The sequence below is a fragment of the Sus scrofa genome, chromosome 14 (assembly GCF_000003025.6).
Source record: "Sus scrofa isolate TJ Tabasco breed Duroc chromosome 14, Sscrofa11.1, whole genome shotgun sequence".
In the NCBI taxonomy this organism is placed as follows: Eukaryota; Metazoa; Chordata; class Mammalia; order Artiodactyla; family Suidae; genus Sus; species Sus scrofa.
The window spans coordinates 40,798,718-40,821,834 of NC_010456.5; the positions used below are offsets into that span (position 1 = coordinate 40,798,718).

At 40.1% G+C, this 23,117-nt stretch overlaps 1 protein-coding gene across 3 annotated transcripts in view; it reads right to left on the reverse strand.

Annotated features, from left to right (window-relative positions):
• Positions 1-23,117, reverse strand: part of SPPL3 (signal peptide peptidase like 3) — a 170,358-nt gene that overhangs the window by 98,787 nt on the left and 48,454 nt on the right. The gene's annotated exons all lie outside the window — the stretch shown is intronic.

A 23,117-nucleotide genomic window follows, 5' to 3' on the forward strand; every position in this document is an offset into this window, starting at 1 on the left:
AAAAAAGGAACATTTATAAACTGGATTTTATTAGACATAAAACCACTGAAACTTTCATACTGTCTTCAAATAAATATAAACAAAAACGGTTAATAGTTTTCCCTGAAAATGTTTAAGAACTCTAAAAAACAAGCAATAGGGAGCTTCCATCGTGGTGCAGTGGTTAAGGAATCCAACTAGGAACCATGAGGTTGTGGGTTCAATCCCTGGCCTTGCTCAGTGGGTTAAGGCTCCGGCATTGCTGTGAGCTGTGGTGTAGGTTGCAGACGTGGCTCGGATCCTGTGCTGCTGTGACTCTGCTGTAGGCCAGCAGCTACAGCTCCGATTAAACCCCTAGCCTGGGAACCTCCATATGCCGCAGGAGCGGCCCAAGAAATAGCAAAAAGACGGGGAAAAAAAAAAAAGCAATAAAACGACTTTAAAACTTATAAACTACTTACATACTAGTTTTTAGAACAGAGGCTATAAAAGAAACACCCCACTTTAATTATATTGGTAAAAAAAGACATATTTACAGATTCAGAATAAAAGCAAAGTAACATACAAAGAAAAACAGAAACAAAGACAAATGCAAAAATAAGGTTAGAAAGAATTCAAAGCAGAGACTCCAAGAGATATATATAGGTGTTCAAAGGGGCATTATCTATCATGACCAAAAGGTGGAAATAATTTATGTCCACCGATGCACAGATTGATACACAAAATGTAGTACTATTAGTACAGTTTCTGTGGTTTCAGTTATCCAGTTAACCACAGTCTGAAAATATTAAATGGAAAATTCCAGAAATAAACAATTCGAAAGTTTTAAATTGTGGAGTTCCCACCATGGCTCAGCAGTAACGAACCCGATCAGTATCTGTGAGGATGCCGGTTTGATCCCTGGCCTTGCTCAGTGGGTTAAGGATCCTGCACTGCTGTGAGTTGTGGCATAGGCTGGCAGCTGCAGCTCAGATTTGAGCCCTAGCCTGGGAACTTCCATATGCCACAGGCGTGGCCCTAAAAAATAAGAACAATAATAACTGCTGTTCAGAAAATAAAAAGGCAAGTTAAAGATTTGCAAAGCATATATCTGACAAAGAACTCATATCCAGAATGTATAAAGAACTCTTACAACTCAATAACATAAAGAGTCAATGGAAAAAATGGGCAGAACATGTCAATACACATTAGCAAAAAAGATAAACGAATGGCAACAAAATATGTAAAGATGCTCAACAACATCAGTAATCGTGGAAACACAAGTTAAAACCAATAATGAGAAGCCATTACACACCATTAGAATGGCTAGAGAATGAAGCAACTGGAACTCTCTGGTGTAAAAATGGAGCACAGCAGGTTATGAACCCAACTAGTATTCATGAGGATGTGGGTTTGATTCCTGCCCTTGCTCTGTGGGTTAAAAAGTCAATCAGTGGTTGTTAAGGGCCTAAGAGGGAGAGGAAAGAATTAGCTATAAAAGGGAACAAGGGAATTGTTTGGAGTGATAGAAGAAATGTCCTGTACCTTGACTGTGATAGCAGTCTCACAATAATAGCATACATTTATCCAAAACTCAATGAATTATTACTTTAAATTGAGTGAATCTAACTGCAGGCAAATACACTTCAGAAAGCTGATTAAATTTTAAAAATTAGATGAGGAGAGAAAAATCTCAAAGTTGGAAGTGGGAAAGAAACAGTAAGAGCCAAAATAAAAGAGACCAGAATTATTAGGGAATACCATGCACATTTACATGCTAAAAAATTTTAAAACTTAAGTTCAACAAATGTTATTGAAATATTAAATACCAAACCTAATACAAGAAAAACATGAAACAAATTCATAACAGAAGACACTAACCAAGACAACAAAAAAATGATACAACCACCCTTTCTTTACCCCTACAAGAGTACTAAAACCCAACAGCGTTACACAGAAGTTGAAATTTCAAGACCTCTAACAAAAATGTGGCACATTGACGCCCAAGTGCTGCGGAAGAAAACATTCAGGTCTTTAAACTGGTAAAAGTTAAAAAGAAAACTACAGAGAAATCTTGCCAAGGGGGTGGGGAGGGAGTGGGATGGATTTGGAATCTGGGGTTAATAGATGCAAACTATTGCATTTGGAATGGGTAAGCAATGACATCCTGCTATGTAGCACTGGGAACTATATCTAGCCACTTATGATGGAGCATGATAATGTGAGAAAAAGAATGTACACATGTATGTGTGACTGGGTCACCTTGCTGTACGGTAGAAAATTGACAGAACACTGTGAACCAATTATAATGGAAAAAATAAAAATCATTAAAAAAAAACACTCTTGGAGTTCCCGTCGTGGCTCAGTGGTTAATAAATCCAACTAAGAACCATGAGGTTGCAGGTTCAATCCCCAGACTTGCTCAGTGGGTTAAGGATCTGGCATTTCTATGAGCTGTGGTGTAGGTCGAAGACTCAGCTTGGATCCCGAGTTGCTGTGGCTTTGGCGTAGGCCGGTGGCTACAGCTCCAATTGAACCCCTAGCCTGGAAACTTCCATATGCCACAGGAGCAACCCAAGAAAATGGCAAAAAGACCAAAAAAAAAAAAAAAAAAAAACCCACAAAAAATCAATCAAAGCAGTACCTCAATAGATTTATTAAAATCTACTAAATAGATCTGTTGTAAGAATGCAAGGGTTTTAAATAAGAAAACTACTGATTGTGCAAGCAAAAGATTCATGCAAAATGTCACGATAGCAGAGTTTCCATCATGGCTCAGTGGTTAACGAATCCAACTAGGAACCATGAGGTTGCGGGTTCAATCCCTGGCCTCACTCAGTGAGTTAAGGATCCGGCGTTGCAGTGAACTGTGGTGTAGGTCGCAGACTCGACTCGGATTCTGAGCTGCTGTGGCTCTGGCATAGGCCGGCAGCTACAGCTCCTATTAGACCTCTAGCCTGGGAACCTTCATATACAGAGGGAGAGACCCTGGAAAAGGCAAAAAGACAAAAAAAAAAAAAAAAAAAAAAAAATCATGATAGCAAGACTCTAACTTTTTTTTTGGTTTTGGTCTTTTGTCTTTTTTTAGGGCCACATCCGAGGCATATGGAGGTTCCCAGGCTAGGGGTCTAATTGGAGCTACAGCTGCCAGCCTACACCACAGCCACAGCAAAGCCGGATCTGAGCCATGTCTGCGACTTCCCCACAGCTTACAGCAATGCCGGATCCTTAACCCACTGAGGGAGGCCAGGGATCGAACCTGCAACCTCATGGTTCCTTGCCAGATTCGTTTCTGCTGTGCCACGATGGGAACTCCTGATTCAATTATTTCTGATAGTATATTAAAGATTCTTTACTCCAGAGTCTTTTTTTTTTTTAAAACAGACAGATAAAATAAGAGAATTACAAAAATTACTAACACTATATATCACTACTTGATTCCATATACAACTTAAGCAAATAATCATTAGAATAATTTGCCTAGTATAGCTGTTGGGTATAAATTAAAGCAAATCTGGAAAAATCAATACTATTTCTACATACCAGTAATAACCACCTAGAAAAAGAGTGAGGAACTATCTCCATTAAAACAGCAACAAAAAGTATAAAATACCTGGTAATTAGAGTAATGAATGTAAAATTAGTATAGTAAACTTTAATGGGGAAAAGACTTGGTTAGTTGCAGAGAAGAAATATACCATGACATTACAAAGGAAACAATTTTGTTCAAGTTAAAAAAAATAGATGTGGGGGGGAGGATAATTTAGGTTGGGATTAACAGACACACATTACAATATATAAATCGAATAAACAAGGACCCTCTATAGCACAGAAAACCAAATACAGTATCTTGTAATAAACTTATAATGGAAAAGATTCTGAAAAAGAATAGATATATACATATATGTATAAGTGAATCATTGTGCTATACACCTGAAACACCTGTAAATCACTACACTTCAATAAACAAATTTTTTGGAGTTCCCACTATGGCTCATTGGAAACGAATCTGACTAGCATCCATGAGGACATAGATTTGATTCCTGGCCTCACTCAGTGGGTTAACGATCTGGCGTTGCCATAAGCTGTGGTATAGGTCAAAGATGTAGCTTGGATCTGGCACTGCTATGGCTGTGGTGTAGGCCAGTGGCTACAGCTCCAATTCGAATCCCAGCCTGGAAACCACCATATGTCCTGAGGGTGGCCCTAAAAAGAGCAAGCAAATAAATAAATAAATAATTTTTTTTCTTTTTAGGGCGTCCCGTGGCATATGGAAGTTCCCAGGCTAGGGGTCAAATCAGGGCTATAGTTGCCGGCCTACGCCACAGCCACAGCACCTCAGGATCTGAGCCACATCTCCTACACCACAGCTCACAGCAACTCCAGATCCTTAACCCGAGGAGCGAGGCCAGGGATCCAACCTACCTCATGGACACTAACTGGGCTCCTTACCACTGAGCCATGATGGGAACTCCAAAATATATAGATGTAATGTACTTCTGATTAAAACGCTAACAAGATTCTTTGTATAACTGGAGAACTTGGAAAAATGGGGGAAAAAAAATCAAGAGCAATCTGTAAAAACAAAAAGGGGAGTTCCCATTGTGGCTCAGTGGTCAACGAATCCGACTAGGAACCATAAGGTTGCAGGTTCGATCCCTGGCCTTGCTCAGTGGGTTAAGGATCCAGCGTTGCCGTGAGCTGTGGTGTAGGTTGCAGACACGGCTTGGATCTGTGCTGCTGTGGCTCTGGCGAAGGCCAGCGGCCACAGCTCCGATTCGACCCCTAGCCTGGGAACCTCCATACGCCGCAGAAGCGGCCCTAGAAATGGCAAAAAGACCAAAAAAAAAAAAAAAAGATAGGATTAGTCCTATGGAATAGGAAAAGCAATGCCAAATTCAAAGGGTTGTGTCTCAAACTGACAATAACTTTCTCTTACAAAATAAATGCAAATAGGTTGCTGATTCATTCATCTGCTGACCCTCTTTGACACCAGTTTCTGGTCAGTGTTTAAATGGTACCCTCGTTAATAGACACAATCTTTCATTTCCTAAAGCATAGCTTATGCTATTGGTGGTACAACTAAAATGAGCAATTCATGACCAAGAGAGAATCCTTAACACACACAAGGCTCATGTGTAAAAAGTACTACAGGTCAAATGTTACTTTTTCTTAAATATCTCTAAAAGACTGTCTTAAATCCTTCTGTTGTGTTGCAATTTTACTACATATCATACACATTCAAATAAAGCTAGAACTTAATACCTGCCATGTGGACAAGGGAAGCTGCAATCACATGAAATTCACCCCTGGAAAAGCGCCTGTCCTTCACAGTAGACTTTGGGATATAAGCTGACCCTCACTTTTCAAATAGCTGTACACCTGGTCTGTATTAGCTAATTCTTTTTTTTTTTTTTTTTTTTTTTGTCTTTTGTCTTTTTGTCTTTTGTCTTTTTGTTGTTGTTGTTGCTATTTCTTGGGCCGCTCCCGCGGCATATGGAGGTTCCCAGGCTAGGGGTTGAATCGGAGCTGTAGCCACCGGCCTACGCCAGAGCCACAGCAACGGGATCCGAGCCGCGTCTGCGACCTACACCACAGCTCACGGCAACGCCGGATCGTTATCCCACTGAGCAAGGGCAGGGACCGAACCCGCAACCTCATGGTTCCTAGTCGGGTTCGTTAACCACTGCGCCACGACGGGAACTCCTGTGTTAGCTAATTCTATAGGCTGTTCCTTTTCTTCACCCTGTTAGGGTTTAATTTCCTGTCCTTAGCCTTTCTTGAGATTTAATATAAGAAAGAGAACAGAGTGGCACTTCCCAAAATAATGTTAAGGGGGAACTGTTTCAGGTATTGTTAAGATACCAAGCAAACTTCCCTTGACCAAGTGTCTTTTAACATTTAAAATAAAATTAAACTGGTTTCTTTTTTACTGCTTAACGTATCAAGAACTCGTAATATGCTAATTCGGACCACGAATTTCCAAAAGAGGGATTTAATATGCAGCCTTTCTCAAGCTTACTTGATTAAAGGTTCCCTCTATTCTCAGAGAACCAAAGCCCTGGCTTTGGAGTTAAAAATACCTGTGTTCAAATTCTAGCTCTGCCACTCATGAATCTTGGGAGAAAGATCAGTTTTTTCAACTCTAAAATGGGGGAAACAATACTTATACTTCAGAGGACTGATTTCAGGGTAAGTTATATACACACAGTGTTAACAATGCACCAGATAAGCTTTTAACTAAATTGCAATTTGTCCTCCTGAGAGCAAAAGTTGATGATATTTATTCCCTTACACTCCCTCTCTACTTGCTTTTGCCTCTTCCTTTCAGTGGTCATTCCCGGGTTTAATATTCCTATTTGATATTCCTTTAACTATCTATTAAAGTCATACTCAAAAGCTCTCCCACATATTAACTTACACCTTTCAACTGAATAATGGATAGAACAAAAAAGAAACAAATTACTGGGGCTGAGATACCTCATTAAGCGAAGAAAACAAGGTATAGCATCATAGTGTATAGTGTGTTATCATTCTATTAAAAAGGGATTACACAAAAGAATGAAGCTGAACACTTACCATATACAAAAATGGACTCAAAATAGGTTAAAATTCTAAGTGTAAAAAGCCAAAACAGGAGTTCCCATTGTGGCTCAGTGGTTAACGAATCTGACTGTGAACCATGAGGTTGCAGGTTCGATCCCTGGCCTTGCTCAGTGGGTTAAGGATCCCACATTGCTGTGGCTGAGGTGTAGGCCAGCGGCTACAGCTCTGATTGGTCCCCTAGCCTGGGAACCTCCATATGCTGTGGGTGTGGCCCTCAAACAAGAGACCAAAAAAAAAAAAAAAAAAAAAAAAAAAAAAGCCAAAACAATAAAACTCTTAGAAGAAAACAGAGGACTTCATGACCTTGGATTTAACAATGACTTCTTGAATATGATACCAGAAAGCAAAGACAACAAAAGAAAAAATAAATTGAGACCTCACTGAAATTTAACATTTTGTTCACCAACAACAAAGTACAATGGAGAAAAATATTTGCAAATCATGTAACGGATAAGGGACTGATTTCCAGAATACATAAAGAACTCCTACAACTCAGCAAAAAAACCCCTAAACAACTTCGATTTAAAAATGTGCAAAGGGGAGTTCCCGTCGTGGCGCAGTGGTTAACGAATCCGACTAGGAACCATGAGGTTGCGGGTTCGGTCCCTGCCCTTGCTCAGTGGGTTAACGATCCGGCGTTGCCGTGAGCTGTGGTGTAGGTTGCAGACGCGGCTCGGATCCCGCGTTGCTGTGGCTCTGGCGTAGGCCGGTGGCTACAGCTCCAATTCAACCCCTAGCCTGGGAATCTCCATATGCCGCGGGAGCGGCCCAAGAAATAGCAACAACAACAAAAAGGCAAAAGACAAAAAAAAAATAAAAATAAAATAAAAATAAAAATGTGCAAAGGGCTTGAATAGACACTTCTTCAAATATATACAACGGGCCAATAAGCACATAAAAAGATGCTCAACATCATCAATAGGAAAATGCAAATCAAAACCACGAGATATCACTTCATCATTAAACAAACAAACAAACAAAAACTAGAAAATAGCAAATGTTGGAGAGGATCTGGAGAAACTGAAACCCTTGTGCATTGCTGGTGGCACTGTAAAATGATACAGCCACTAAGGAAAATGGTATGATAATTTCTCAAAAAAAAATTAAACATAGAATTACCATATGCACAGATGAACCTAACTACACAACCAAAACAGACTCACAGGCATGAAGAACAGACTTGTGGTTGCCAAGGGGGAGGGAGTGGGATGGACTGGGTGTTTGGGTTTAGCAGATGCAAACTATTACATTTAATTGTGGGGGGCACATCTGCAGCATTTTGAAGTTCCCAAGCTAGGGGTCAAATTGGAACTGCAACTGCTGGCCTACACCACAGCCACAGCAAGGCCAGATCCCAGCCATGTCTGAAACATACATTACAGCTCAGGGAAATGCCAGATCCTTAACCCACTGAGCAAGGCCAGGGATCAAACCTAAGTCTTCATGGATATTGGCCAGGTTCCTCACTGCTGAGTCGCAAAGGGAACTCCAAAACTATTACATTTAGAATGGATAAGCAATGAGGTCCTTGCTATGCACAGGGAATTATATCCAATCACTTGTGATAGAACATGATTGAAAATAATAAGAGAAAAATAATGTATATATGTATGTATGATGGGTCACTCTGCTGTACAGCAGAAACTGACAGAACACTATAGATCAACTAAAATTTATTTTTATTTTATTTTTTTGCTTTTTAGGGCCACACCTGCGGCATATGGAGGTTCCCAGTCTAGGGGTCAAATCGGAGCTGTAGCTGCCGGCCTACACCAGAGCTACAGCAACTCGGGATCCAAGCCGCGTCTTCAACCTACACCACAACTCACAGCAGTACCAGATCCTTAACCCACTGAGTGAAGCCAGGGATCAAACCCGCAACCTCATGGTTCCCTGTCAGATTTGTTAACCACTGAGCCATGACAGGAACTCCAAAATCAACTAAAATTTTAAAAATTATTTTTAAAAATTACCATATGTATTCAAAAGATCCGAAAGATCCTGAAGAAATATTTGCACAGCCGTATTCATAGCAGCATTGCTCACAACAGCCAAAAGGTAGAAGCAATCTATGTCCATCAATAGATGAATAGATAAATCAAAACGTAACATATCCATAAACTGAATGTTATTCAGCCTTAAAAGGAACTTCTGACACACATTACAACATGGATGAATCTTGAAGACATTAAGTGAGATAAAACAGTTACAAAAGGATAAATATAGTATGATCACATTTATAAAAATTACCTAGTCAAATTCATCGATACAAAAAGTAGAATGGTGGTTGCCAGGGAATAGGGGTAGAGCAGAATAGAGGGAAGAGCAGTTAATGGGTATGGAGTTTCAGTTTTTGAGGATGAAAAAGTTATGAACATGGATGATGGTAGTTGCACAACATTGTGAATGTATTTAACGCCAATGAAATTATACTTAAAAATGGTTAAAATAAAAAATTGTATGTTTTGTATGTTTTACAGTAATAAATTGAACAGGGCTATATACTTACTTGTGCCTATATGCATACATTTCTAGAGGGATGGAGAGAAAACATGCTACAAACTTCTTGGAGAAGGAGACTACAGGATCAGGAATGAACACAATAAAGAGTGGTTGAATACAGCAGTCTACTAGGTACACACTAAAAAGTGATCTGTAATATATTAAATGGTATGAAAAGATAGTCATGATCTATTAGGTAAATAACATAATACTATTTACCATTTAACCTTACACACACATACACACACACATCCCATAAAATCTCAGAGATGACATTAAATATCACTAAAAGGAGTTCCCGTCGTGGCTCAGTGGAAATGCATTTGATTAGTATCCATGAGGAAGCAGGTTCAATCCCTGGCCTCATTCAGTGGGTTAAGGATCCGGCATTGCTGTGAGCTGTGGTGTATGTAGGCTGAAGATGTGCCTCGGATCTGGTGTTGCTGTGGCTATGGCATAGGCCCGCAGCTACAGCTCCGATTAAACCCCTAGCCTGGGAACCTCCATATGCCTCAGGTGCAGCCCTAAAAAAAGACCAAAAAATAAAATAAAATAAACGATCTACAGTTCCTATATTTAATTCCAAAAAGCAACATGAAATGTTACTTGTTTTGTATGAATTTTTAAAAAGAGGAGTTCACACTGTGGCCCAACTAGATCAGCAGCTTCGCTGGAGCTCTGGGATGCAGGTTCCATCCCTGGTCCGGCACAGTGGGTTAAGGATCCAGCTCAGATCTGATCCCCAGCCCAGGAACTCCACATGCCGAGGGGCAGCCAAAAACAAATAAAAAAAGAGGTCACAAACATATGCATTTATTTAAAAGACCTAAAAAGCAACAAATTTAATGACAATTTCCCTGAGTTAGTGGGATTATGGCTAGTGCTGTCTTTTTTTTGTTTATCTGCATATTCTAAAACTGTACCATAAAATATGTATTACAGTTTCATAATCCCTTATCTGATACTCTTACAGCCAGAGATGTTTCAGAATCCTGATTTTTTTTTTTTTTTTTTTTTTTCTGTATGAAAGGTCAACACAGTACCTGTCCCAGCATTGCCTAATATCCCTAGCAGGGTCTCAAGGCAGTACTCCGTAACCTAGGACCAACATTTTCACAATTGCACAGTCAATAAAGAGTTACACTGAGAGGGTTAAATAGGTAACGTAACTAACTTCACATCAGTTAAGGTGTTCTGCTTTTATTACCAAAAGAAATCCAAACCAGGTTTTATCACCAAAAGAGTGGAATTATTTAGTCCACAGGACCAGAGACATAAGATTTCCAACTGTCTCCCCACTGGATCAATCAACTCAGAGCTTAGCTACTTGCAGGCTGTGCACTCAGTTGAAAACATCTAAAACAGCCCACTAATTATTATTTCATAATACCAACAAATCAAAGCATTTAAAATTCAACAACTAGGAGTTCCCTTCGTGGTGCGGCGGAAACCAATCCAACTAGGAACCATGAGGTTTCGGGTTTGATTCCTGACCTCACTCAGTGGGTTAAGGATCCGGCGTTGCCGTGAGCTGTGGTGTAGGCCGGTGGCTACAGCTCCGATTAGAGCCCTAGCCTGGGAACCTCCATATGCTGCGGGTGTGGCTCTCAAAAAGGCAAAAAGACAAAAAATAAAACAGAAACTAAAATATAAAATAAAACTCAACAACTGAAAGACAATTATTTTTTTTCTTAGTAAGGGTTAAGCTTTCAAGCCCACTTCAAAAAATGAAAAAGAATCAAACTACATTTGGAAATTATCAAAATCATAATGTATATCAAAAACACAACAAAGCCACCAAATAAACTGTTGACCAAAAAAACAGTACCATGCATGGTATTCTTTATTTCCACAATTGTCCATTGAGGACCAACAATACACACGGCCTTCAAACTCAAATCCCTGAACTCATAAATGGGCCCTGGGTCCACACTATCACAAAAGCCAAGAGCTCAAAGAAGAGTGCATGTCAACACTCAGAAAACCAGAACAATGGCTGATGGAACATTTTTAGAACATTATGTGTCCAACAGTCAGTGATACTTAATGCAATGGTCAAGTTGGTGAAATATATGTGTCTTTGACATGCAGGTACCCATATCCAATGTCACTGGGGCACTGATCAGCTATCTCCTTCTCCCTGAGCCACCTTGTGGCAAAGAACTGATCATAGACACCAGGGGGCCACAATCTGATTGCCTTCAGGGGTTAGGTAAATAACATAAACTAGTGACGTGTAGAGATTCAAAGTACAGGAACATAAAGTGGCAGGGACTAAGGCAAATCAGAAAATGAGTAAAGGCACTCAAATATTAAGACACTTTTGACCAAATTCAGTCCTCTAGTAATCAAATAACTGACTGGGACAGTCTACATAAAAGCCCACTCTGAAAACTCCTTTCTCTCAAAGTTGTCATAATTACAATTGCTGATGTATGACCCAGCAAATGCATCAGAGAGAGGATCCTGTTTATTCTGCTTTAGTTACACTATGCTGAAGCCCCAACAGGCTTAAAGTCATTCATTAATTACAGAAATCAAATCTATCACCTTTTTCTGTCCAACCAAGTGAGTTATGTGGTCAAACAGTATGAGCAGTGCATAACTGATAAAGAACAGGCCAAAGCAAACTCTGAATAACAGAACAATTAGAATAAGGACCAAACAATAGCAGTTCCAACAGATTTCTTTCATTTGCTAAGAACTATAGAACCTCAGACCTCCTTAACTATGAGGGAGACCAATTTTTTTTCTTCCTGCTAACAAATCTCTACTTACAATAAAAAATTTGAGCTGTAAGGAGCTTGCTTCTCTGTACCTCTCTAAGGACTGTATTCTGTATTTTTTTTAAATTTTAAAAAAGGGAGTAACAATATAAAATTAAAGAACCAGAAATACAGGCTGATCAAGCACTCATCTTTTTCCCTAAAGATACACAGATCATCATACATGCGAGCAGAAATCTAGATCATAAGCTCTTAGACTTCCAGGTACAACATCGTAGCTGCTACTAACTGCAGGTAGCTCTTAAAATGTTGCTAGTCTGAATTGATAAGACTTTGTACTAAAAACATAAAATATCTTGTTAATACTTTTTGTACTGAGAACACAATAAATTAGATAAGTATTTTTGATTTACTAAGTTAAACTATACTATTAAAATTAATTTCACCTGTTGCTTCTTTCCTTTTTAATGTAGCTATCAGAAAACTTTAAATTATACATGTGCCTCACATTATATTTCTACTAGACAGTGCTGCCCCAGAAAAGGTCATATTTAACAACCAATTCCTGGCAAAGAAGAGATATGGAGTCATCCTCCACCCTCCACACACACAAATCAACTTCAGTCATTAAACCAGTCCCAGTCTCAGGACTACTAATGATGCAACAGGCTGCCAGAGTAACCTGGTTGTTCATTCACATACCCAAAGGCTAGTTTAACAATTTTTTGCTTTTTAGGGCCACACCTGCACCATATGAAAGTTCCCAGGCTAGGGCTCAAATCAGAGCTGCAGCTTCCGGCCTGAGCCAGAGCCACAGCAATTCGGGATCTGAGCTGCGTCTGCAACCTACACCACAGCTCACGGCAACACTAGATCCTTAACCCTCTGAGCGAGGCCAGGGATCAAACTAGTTGGGTTCATTACCACTGAGCCATGGCGGGAACTCCTAGACTAGACTGTTTTGAAAGTCAGACTAAAGACTGAATTTTACACTGCAGGCAATTTTTTAAAAATCCTAGGAATCCAAAAGCAATACCAATCCAAACTAGTGATGATGTAAAGATCAAAAGAAATAAAGCCTAAATGTGCACAACATAGCATTCTTTCCCCATTAAGTTCCCTTCACAACTCCTAAAATCCATGATTTAAAAAAAAAAAAAAGTAGAAATCCGTAAACAAACAACAGTGAAAAAACCACTTTCTTTTCAAGATCAATTTCTCCTCCTTGGCATCAAAAACACAATTCTCTCCCTTATTTAAAAAAATATGACTTGGCTGTCTATAACAACCATCCTCTTTCCTTAGGTCTTTCTTATCTCTTAAACAAATGACCAGTACCCAAAAGATACCTTTATTTCTTCACTTCCCATCCCTAATTTGGCTTTCACCCTCACTACTCTGATCTTTTAGTGCACATTCAGTAATGACTTCCTTTGCAAATTCAACAGCCTGTTTTTTTCTTCATTCTCTTTGAACCCTGCAGCTTTTTACACTACTGCCCCTAAAAATTCTCTGTGCCTTTTCTTTCATCTCCATTGCACTTTACTAATTATCCAACCTCTGATGCATCTTCTTCCTTTGACTCCTCTTCCTCCTACTTCTCAATTGTGAGTTTAACAGTCAAGGTTTAAAAGTTAAGGCTGTCAGGCAAAGCCTGAAGATTTAGTCAAGTTTGAAAGGTCAAGCTGGACAATTCTGGGCAAAAATTAAGACAAGGAAACAACAAAAAATCAAACACTGTACTTAGGTCAAAATGTCTGTATAACCAGGTTGAAGAAACAATTAACAAAACTTTGCTACACATGTCCTACTTAGGTCAAGAGTGAAGGCCAAGCCTGAGGCCCTCAGATAAAGGGAAGCGGGTGTGCCTGGCAGACTTGGTGTGGATTAAGGAAACAGATAATCAATTGCTAACAGCCCTTCCTCAGACATTTTAAGGTACAAAAATTTCCTGTGCATTCCAAAACAGAAACAAAACAAAGACTAGGATTATCCACAATTCTGAGGAAAACTGCCTTCAAGAAATAAAAATAAAATCCTTATTAAAAAAAGCTTTTATGTGTCTTGTTTTGTGGAAAGTAATAACGTGTTGTGCAACTTGTGACTAAAAGGGATGGCCTTATAACACATTTCAAAGGCAAAAACAGAAATCAGTGACAAACTGCAAACTAATATATTTCTTTATTTTTTCTTTTTTATGGCCGTACATGCAGCATACGGAAATTCCCGGGCTAGGGATCAAATCAGAGCTGCAGCTTTCAGCAGCAGCTGGTGGCAAGCTGAATCCTTAACCCACTGGAGAGGCCAGGGATTGAACCTGCATCCTCACAGAGACAACATCGAGTCCTCCTCAACAGGCTGAGCCCCAAGAGAAACTCTTTTTTTTTTTTTTTTTTTTTTTTTGACGGCACCTGTGGCATGTGGAAATTCCCAGTCCAGGGACTGAACCCACACCACAGCAGGAACCCAAGCCACCACAGTGACAATGCCAGATCTTTAACCCACTGAGCCACAAAAGAACTCCTCTATTTCTTGTTACATATTATTTGAACATCTCCATAGAATTCTCACTAGAATAAACATCTCAAATTTAAATGCTGCCTACTATAAATGTAATAAAGTTCACTGAGTAATTTTAAAAAGTAAAATAAAATTATAAAATAAATAAATAAATGCTGCCTAAATGGTCAAACCAAAAAATCTTGAAGAGAGGAGTAAAACGGAGATAAGGGATTAAGAAGTACAAACTGGGAGTTCCCCTCGTGGCGCAGTGGTTAACAAATCCGACTAGGAACCATGAGGTTGCGGGTTCGGTCCCTGCCCTTGCTCAGTGGGTTAAGGATCCAGCATTGCTGTGAGCTGTGGTGTAGGTTGCAGACGCGGCTCGGATCCCGCGTTGCTGTGGCTCTGGTGTTGGCCGGTGGCTACAGCTCCGATTCGACCCCTAGCCTGGGAACCTCCATATGCCTCGGGAGCGGCCCAAGAAATAGCAACAACAACAACGACAAAAGACAAAAAAAAAAAAGAAGTACAAACTGTATAAAATAAATAAGCTGCAAGGATATATTGTACAGCACAAGGAATATAGCCAATATTTCATGTGGTATAATCTATAAAAATATTAAATCACTAAGTTGTACATCTGAAACTATGTATTGTAAATAAACTATACTTCAATTTAAAATATGGAGTTCCCGTCATGGCGCAGTAGTTAACAAATCCGACTAGGAACCATGAGGTTGCGGGTTCGGTCCCTGCCCTTGCTCAGTGGGTTAAGGCTCCAGCATTGCTGTGAGCTGTGGTGTAGGTTGCAGACGCGGCTCAGATCCTGCGTTACTGTGGCTCTGGTGTTGGCCGGTGGCTACAGCTCCGATTCGACCCCTAGCCTGGGAACCTCCATATGCCGCGGGAGCGGCCCAAGAAATAGCAAAAAAAAAAAAAAAATATATATATATATATATAATACAAATAGAAGAGAAAGAAAAATCTTTTCTGCAGTGAGAGATTCTATCTATGCGGCGCCAATATGGGTCTAAAAGTATAAATAACTTGCTTTTATATTGCCTGTGGCAATTTTCAAAGCATTTTCACATACTTTATCTCACTGAATCCTCACAACAATCCTGTGGAGTAGGACAGGCATAACCATTGTACAAAATTCAATGCTAGCACTAAGACAAGACAAGGTCACAGTTAATTAGAGATGAAAATCACCTTCAAACTAAAGATTTCTCAATTTAAAGAACCAGAACAGGAGTTCCCATCATGGCACAGCAGAAACAATCCCACTAGGAACCATGAGGTTGCGGAACCCTTGGCCTTGCCTTGCTCAGTGGGTTAAGGATCTGGAGTTGCTGTGAGCTGTGGTGTAGGTCGAAGATGCTCAGATCCTGTATTGCTGTGGCTGTGGTGTAGGCCAACAGCTATAGCCCCAATTTGACCCCTAGCGTGGGAACCTCCATATGCTGCAGGTGCAGCCCCAAAATGCAAAAAAATAAAATAAAATAACCAGAACAGAATTAGATCCTATCTTAGGATTTCAAATAAAATTTAATGAGTGGTACTGACAGAATTGAATACTTTGAGTAATCACTTATATTCAGCATTAATTCACAGATGTGAAAAATAATTAAGACATACGTCTACTGGGAGTTCCCACTTTGGTGCAGGGAAAATGAATCCGACTAGTATCCATGAGGATGGGGGTTCGATCCCTGGCCTTGATCAGTGGGCCAGGGATCTGGCATTGCTACGCGCTGTGGTGTAGGTTGCAGACTCGGCCCCAATCCCCCATGGCTGTGGTTGTGGAGTAGGCTGGCAGCTGTAGCTCTGATTCGACCCCTAGCCTGGGAACCTCCATGTGCTGTGGGTGCGGCCCTAAAAAGCAAAAAAACAAAACAAAAAAAAACCAAAAACATCAACAACAACAAAAAGACATAACTCTATTTTTTTTTTAACCCTTCAGTGGTTTTTCATTATTAAAACTGGAACTCCAAAAGAGAGACTATCTAAAGTTTTCCTATTAGATCAGAGGAAACCCTACAAACCAAGAAATGGGATTTTTCTATTTGGTCTCTATTAGGCTAATGCATATTCACTGCACTAATGCCTTAAAAGTATTTTCATAATTAACTTTTTCATATGGGCTCAAGCTAGTCTTTTTACAGCAAATGAGTGAGTCTGTTTTATTTTAAGCTGTGGTCCTAGTGAGACCTATTAACAAAATCTGAGAGGTAATTAATTGCAAGGATCATGGCAACTAACTGTAAATTTTCCCTGGAAAAATGAATTTGGTCACCTGGAGCCCCTCTAGATACCCAAGAGGCTGAAATTCCAGAAGAGGAGCACTCTGCCCCTAACTCTTTGAGTAAGGATTAGAAAACAGGCTAGAGAAACTCAAAGTTGAAAACATTTGATTTATATACACAACAAAACCACTATTTTCCTTTAACCCCCTAAAAGGGAATCATTAAACTCCAGAAATATATTATAGAATTTTGAAAATCAAATTAACTTATGGCTTATTATCAGGGACAGCTATCAAAGTTCCAGGTGTTAAATACAGCCAACTAAAACAGCACTCAGTTAGACACTCAGGATACCCTTGATTTTTCATGAGACATTTTGATGAAACAGGTAAGAATGATGAAAACTAAGTAAGTTATTAATGTTGAAATAAAATACAACTATACAGAACTACATAAATTCAGTGGTATTTAATCATCTCTAAAACAAATGATCACAGAAATCTATTTTGAAAAACGCATAAACATTAGGCATTTTAATTCATAATACTACTGGATAACAGGCTGATATGGTTACAAACTACAACTCCCCTCCTCCCCAAAGACTTTGTAAGAAACACTGAGAAAAATTATTTCAATACAAACTCTTGATCCTAGCTTTGGCTAATTTTAGTTTGTTTCACACGTAAACATTATCACAGCACTTTAACTACAGGCAAAACATGTTTTAAAAATAATGAGCAAAGCTAAAGTTTATAATGCTAGACACACATTTTGAACTAGTTTCTCTCTGAAAAACTTTCATCAGATGCAGTGATCACAAGACACAATCAGAAAGGATCACAACAGATACAGTGATACATAACATTAACCCCAAAACAGATGTAATTTCCATTCATTCTAGAGATCTGCTTTATTTTTCATTCTCCAGTTTAGCATTATTTGCAAATACCTGATAGGACAATGTCCGTTACTATAATATACTGCCTCAATATAGTGAGGTCCTTAGATCTTTAGACAGGGAGCCCATGGGGAGGTATGCTCATTTGTTCAGTAAATATCTGCCAAGCACCTATTATATGCCAGGCACTGGAGAGAGCACCAAAAGACTCTTAACCTTTAACTTTTAGTCAATTGTCTGTCATCCCTCAAAAACACACATAAAATGAAGAGCCCTATTACAGAATCTAGATTTTTATCCTAAATGAACCCAACTAATACCCATGAAGATGTGGGTTCTATCCCTGGCCCCCCCTTAGTAGGTTAAGGATCCAGTGCTGCCATGAGCTGTGGTATAGGTGGCAGAGGAGGCTCCTATCTGCCATGGCTGTGGCATAGGCCGGCAGCTGCAGCTCCAATTTGACCCCTAGCCTGGGAACTGCAGCCCTTTAAATAAACAAATAAATGTAGCCAAAAGCCACTGAAGAGTGTTTTATACACAAGACTGACAAGATCTAAGTTAGACTGTTAGAAGACTACTCAGGAAGGGATGACCACTGGGTGGGGAATGTTGGGAACCCATGAGGAGGCTAACAGGGTTAACTCAAGTAAAAGAGGGTTGGCTTAGAGTAGTGACTTTGGACAAGGAAGCAGATAGATTCAGTGTTGGAATCTTGGTGTAAATCAGTTTTGACTTAGAATCCTTTTTTTCCATTTACATCCTTGAACTTAACACTCTTTGAGACTCAGTTATCTTATTTACAATGCTTGTAAAGATCCAGCACACAAAAAACACAACGATAAATTATGACGATACTGCTCTGGTAATGAAATTCACCTGAATGAGGTTCACATGGACTGACTTCTTTTTCCCCCAACACCAACATTAACCCTTAACATAAATAATTTTTACCAAAATTCAAGTGCAACTACATACAAGCACTGCATCAACTCGGTCAAGAGACAAGCTTCTGCTTCTCACAGAACTTACGCTGAGACAACTGCTCATAAATATACATTGAGCAAGGTGTTCTTCTCAAATAAAAGTCTAGTTTGCACCTACAATGTGTGTTTTCACATATATTCTTTTATTTCCTCAGTGTACATGAATAAAAAGGATATAGCAGAATCTTGTGGTTAATCATGCCATAAAGACTGGTGTTACTACCAATTATTTTAATCTCTTCTGTCCACCTTTTTTATTTAAAACTTTATTAAGGGGAATTCCCATCATGGCTCAGTGGTAAGGAACCCTACTAGTATCCATGAGGACTCGGGTTCAATCCTTGGCCTCGATCAGGGGGTTCAGGATCCGGCATTGCCATGAGCTGTGGTACAGGCCGGCAGCTACAGCTCTAATTCCACCCCTAGCCGGGGAACTTCCATACACCATGGGTGCAGCCCTAAAAAGACAAAACAACAAAAATAAAACTTTGGGGAGTTCCCGTCGTGGTGCAGTGGTTAACGAATCTGACTAGGAACCATGAGGTTTCGGGTTTGATCCCTGGCCTTGCTCAGTGGGTTAACGATCCGGTGTTGCTGTGAACTGTGGTGTAGATTGCAGATGAGGCTCGGATCCTGTGTTGCTGTGGCTCTGGCATAGGCCGGCAACTACAGCTCCGATTGGACCCCTAGCCTGGGAACCTCCATGTGCCACAGGAGCAGCCCTAGAAAAAGGCAAAAAGACAAAAATAAAAATAAATTAAAAAAAAAATTTTTTTTAATCTTTAAGCAGAGAAGGAACCACCTTGAAAATCTATCATATTCAATTGCTCGATATTTACTAAGCTGGAGCTATGGGCAAAACAATGTGCTAGGCCCACTGAACAAGTGTCAAAAAACAGAGAGCTTGGGAGTTCCTGCTGTGGCACAGTGAGTTAAGAATTTGGTATTATCCAGGTTCGATCCCCAGCCAGGCACTGTGAGTTAAAAGAACTGGTATTGCCACAGTTGAAGCTCAGATTCAATTGCTGGCTGGAAGAACGTCCACATGCTGCAGGTGCAGCCACTTAAAAAAAAAAAAAAAAAAGTGTTCCCAAGTGGTTCAGCAAAAATGAATCCAACTAGTATCCATAAGGATGTGGGTTGGACCCCTGGCCCCATCAATGGATTAAGGATCTGATGTTGCCATGAGCTATGGTGTATGTCACAGATTAAACTCGATCCTGCCTTGCTGTGGCAGAGGCCGGCAGCTGCAGCTCTGATTTGACCCCCTAGCCTGGGAACTTCTCTATGCCACAGGTGTGGCCCTAAAAAGGAAAGAAACAAAGAAAATGCCTCATAGCTAAGTGGAATGTGAGATGAACCACTGGGTAACAGAACTTTGACAGACTTTGCAGAAAAAAAGCAGGCACAAGAAACCAAGGAATATCATGAACTTAAGTGTAGGGGCTTTCTTTTTTCTTTAGCTTTTTATTATGAAAAAGACATTTATTTATTTATTTTTATTTTTTGTCTTCTTTTCTTTAGGGCCGCACACACAGCATATGGAGGTTCCCAGGTCAGGAGTCCAACCAGAGCTGCAGCTGCCAGCCTAAGTCAGAGCCACAGCAATGCCAGATCCGAGCCACATCTGCAACGTACACCATAGCTCACGGCAATGCCGGATCCTTGACCCACCGAGTGAGGCCAAGGATCGAACCCACAACCTCATGGTTCCTAGTCAGATTTGTTTCCACTGCGCCATGACGGGAACTCTCAGAAAATTTTAACAGCTAAAAGTATACAGAACATATCACAATTTTGTAAATCAACTCTTTTAATAAAACTAAAAATTTACAATGCAAATGCCAAAAAAAGTACACAAAGCAAAATAATTAACCTCCATGGACTTACCATTAAGCTTCAACAATAAACGACTCATAGCCTTTTTTTTTTTTTTTTTTTTTTTGCTTTTTAGGGCCATCCCTGCAGCAATATGGAAGTTCTCAGAACTACAGCTGCCAGCCTACCCCACAGCCACAGCCATGCCAGATAGGAGCCATGTCTGCAACCTACACCACAGCTCACTGCAACACCAGATCCCTAACCCACTGGGTGAGGCCAGGGATCAAACTGGCATCCTCATGGATTCTAGTCAGACTCGTTTCCGCTGAGCCACGAGGGGAACTCCCATATAGCCACTAGTTTTATAACTGACATGTCTTACTATACAAAAATCCTAAAGGAATGTATTTTCACATGTTCTTACATTCTTCACTGACTCCATCCTCAGACAAACCCATACCACCACAGTAGTCTCCATAAGGTTGATTTTTCTAAAGGCCATGTAAAAATAAAGTGCAAGCCTATTTTCAAAAAGATCAACTCCTGATTGCACAAATCAAAGGGACGGTGGAAAAAAAATACTATAAAATGACAGAAAATCCAAAATTCAGTTTACATGTACTTTGGGAATACCTTTCCATACTTATATTTCAATGAAAATAAATAAAATGATGGGGAGAATTCATGTCAAACAAAATAAAGCATCACAGGTAAAGTATCTTGGAAATCATCTGGCTTGAGTCTAAGTTAAGTTCCTCTATAAAATAAGGAGAGGTTACCTACCTCAGGGACTAGTGAGAATTAAATGAATGTATATTAAATGTCACATGGATAGTTCTTTATATTATTACTCAGTTGATTTGGAAAGAACTAGTCAGGAAGAAAGCTTCTTGGTTTCCCAATCCTCTCCCTTCATATACCACCCTCTCAAGATGGTGTGAAAACTTTCTCCATCTCAAAACATGCTTAAGGTGATGAGCTAAGCATACTGATTTCAAGGAGCAACTTTACCTGTAAAGCAAGTAACTAGGGACCTGAGATTGAAGAATTTCAGTAGGATAAGTCCTATAAGGTGTCAAACTTCACAAAACAATCCCCCCTAAACTAGCAGAGCCAGCACACATCACACAGTGTGTGGCCAACCTACCTTATCTCCACTTCTTGTCCATTGTGCTTCCTCTTTGAACCATTTGTGGCCTCTATACAGTACATTACAAATAGCAGGGTCTTCATCAGGACTCTCAGCTGGGCCAGAGTGCTCAAAATGAGTTACCACCAGGCATGTAGGGGCACCTCACTTCCTTTCTTACTCCCACCCTAAGAAAGCTCAAATTGTAATTGTGTGTTCTGTATCACCTTCTAGGACACCCAGCTCACTGTTGCTCAAAATGATCAAAGTAGCTTAAACATTTGTTAAAAATACATATACTGGAGTTCCCGTCGTGGCGCAGTCGTTAACGAATCCGACTAGGAACCATGAGATTGGGGGTTTGGTCCCTGCCCTTGCTCAGTGGGTTAACGATCCGGCGTTGCCATGAGCTGTGGTGTAGGTCGCAGACGCGGCTCGGATCCCGCGTTGCTGTGGCTCTGGCATAGGCCGGTGGCTACAGCTCCAATTCGACCCCCTAGCCTGAGACCCTCCATATGCCGCAGGAGCGGCCCAAAGAAATAGCAAAAAGACAAAAACAAACAAACAAACCAAAAAAAACAAAAAACATATGCTGTCACAACTGTTCACTGAGGTTTTAATTCTTCCTTCAGCATTACTTTCGCTCAATTTCAGTTATGTTCTTTCTGAGACTGTATATACCTCACTGAAGTTCCCTTTTGAATTACCTTCTTCAATCACCAATCCTCTTTCTCTAAAAGAAGACGCAATTAGTTCTTGGCTTATAACCCCAACCACCACAAATCATCCACTCATTGACGCCTTCCACCCAAAACCATCTTTATTTTCAAGTATTACCATTTTTTTGCTACTTCTCTAAGATAATCAAAATATAGTAAAAATACAGCACTTTTTTTAACTCCGTGCTTTGTAAAGTTACTCATTTAATCCTTAAAGCTATGAAAAAGATAATTCCCCTATCTTACAAGTAAGGAGAAAGGAATGGAGAACTTACTCTCTTTTCTAGTTACAAAGTTAAGTGGTGAACTCGACTTCCAAACCAACTAATTCTAAACATCATGCTCTGCCTACTCTATTATGCTCTTTTCTAAGAAAGGAAAGCCTACAGTTCTGTCCCAAACCACCTTTGCTTCAAAGAGTAAACCATATTCAAACAATCGCTTTAGATTGCAACCAGATTTTCTATCCATGCACCTACAATCATCCCATTCCTTGCTTCCTCCCCACTGTCCAATTTCCAATCCACACGGACAACTACCATCATTCCTTCAACCTCCTCCTGCAAATACTCCACCTCTGCCTGGGAAAGGAAGGTGTCTCATTCCCCTTTCCGCAACATCCCACTCCCTTTCCAGAATAGGTATGTTCTCACTCCATTAACTACGTAGTACACCTCTCAGTCTTTAACAAGCTATTTTATAACTTTAAAAGTCCCATTAAAATGGATATAACTTGTAGATCCTCCATCCCCATATGTGACCTAAGGCACTGGGCCACTTCATATTCTAAATGAACCTTCAAAGATTCTGCCCAGGCCCCACTGCCACCAACGACTTCCTCTCCAGAATCTAGCTGTCCAAAGAGGTTCCCCTTCCACCCTCTTCACCAGTGCCTCCCCTCCAGGGCTCCCAAGACTCTCTCCTATGCAGCTTTCCTCCGCTCACACCTGGGCCTCTGCCCACCTTACCAACTCTCCCTTCACTCCCCATCCCAAGGCTAAGCAGCAGCTCCAGTGCAAGTGGCTCC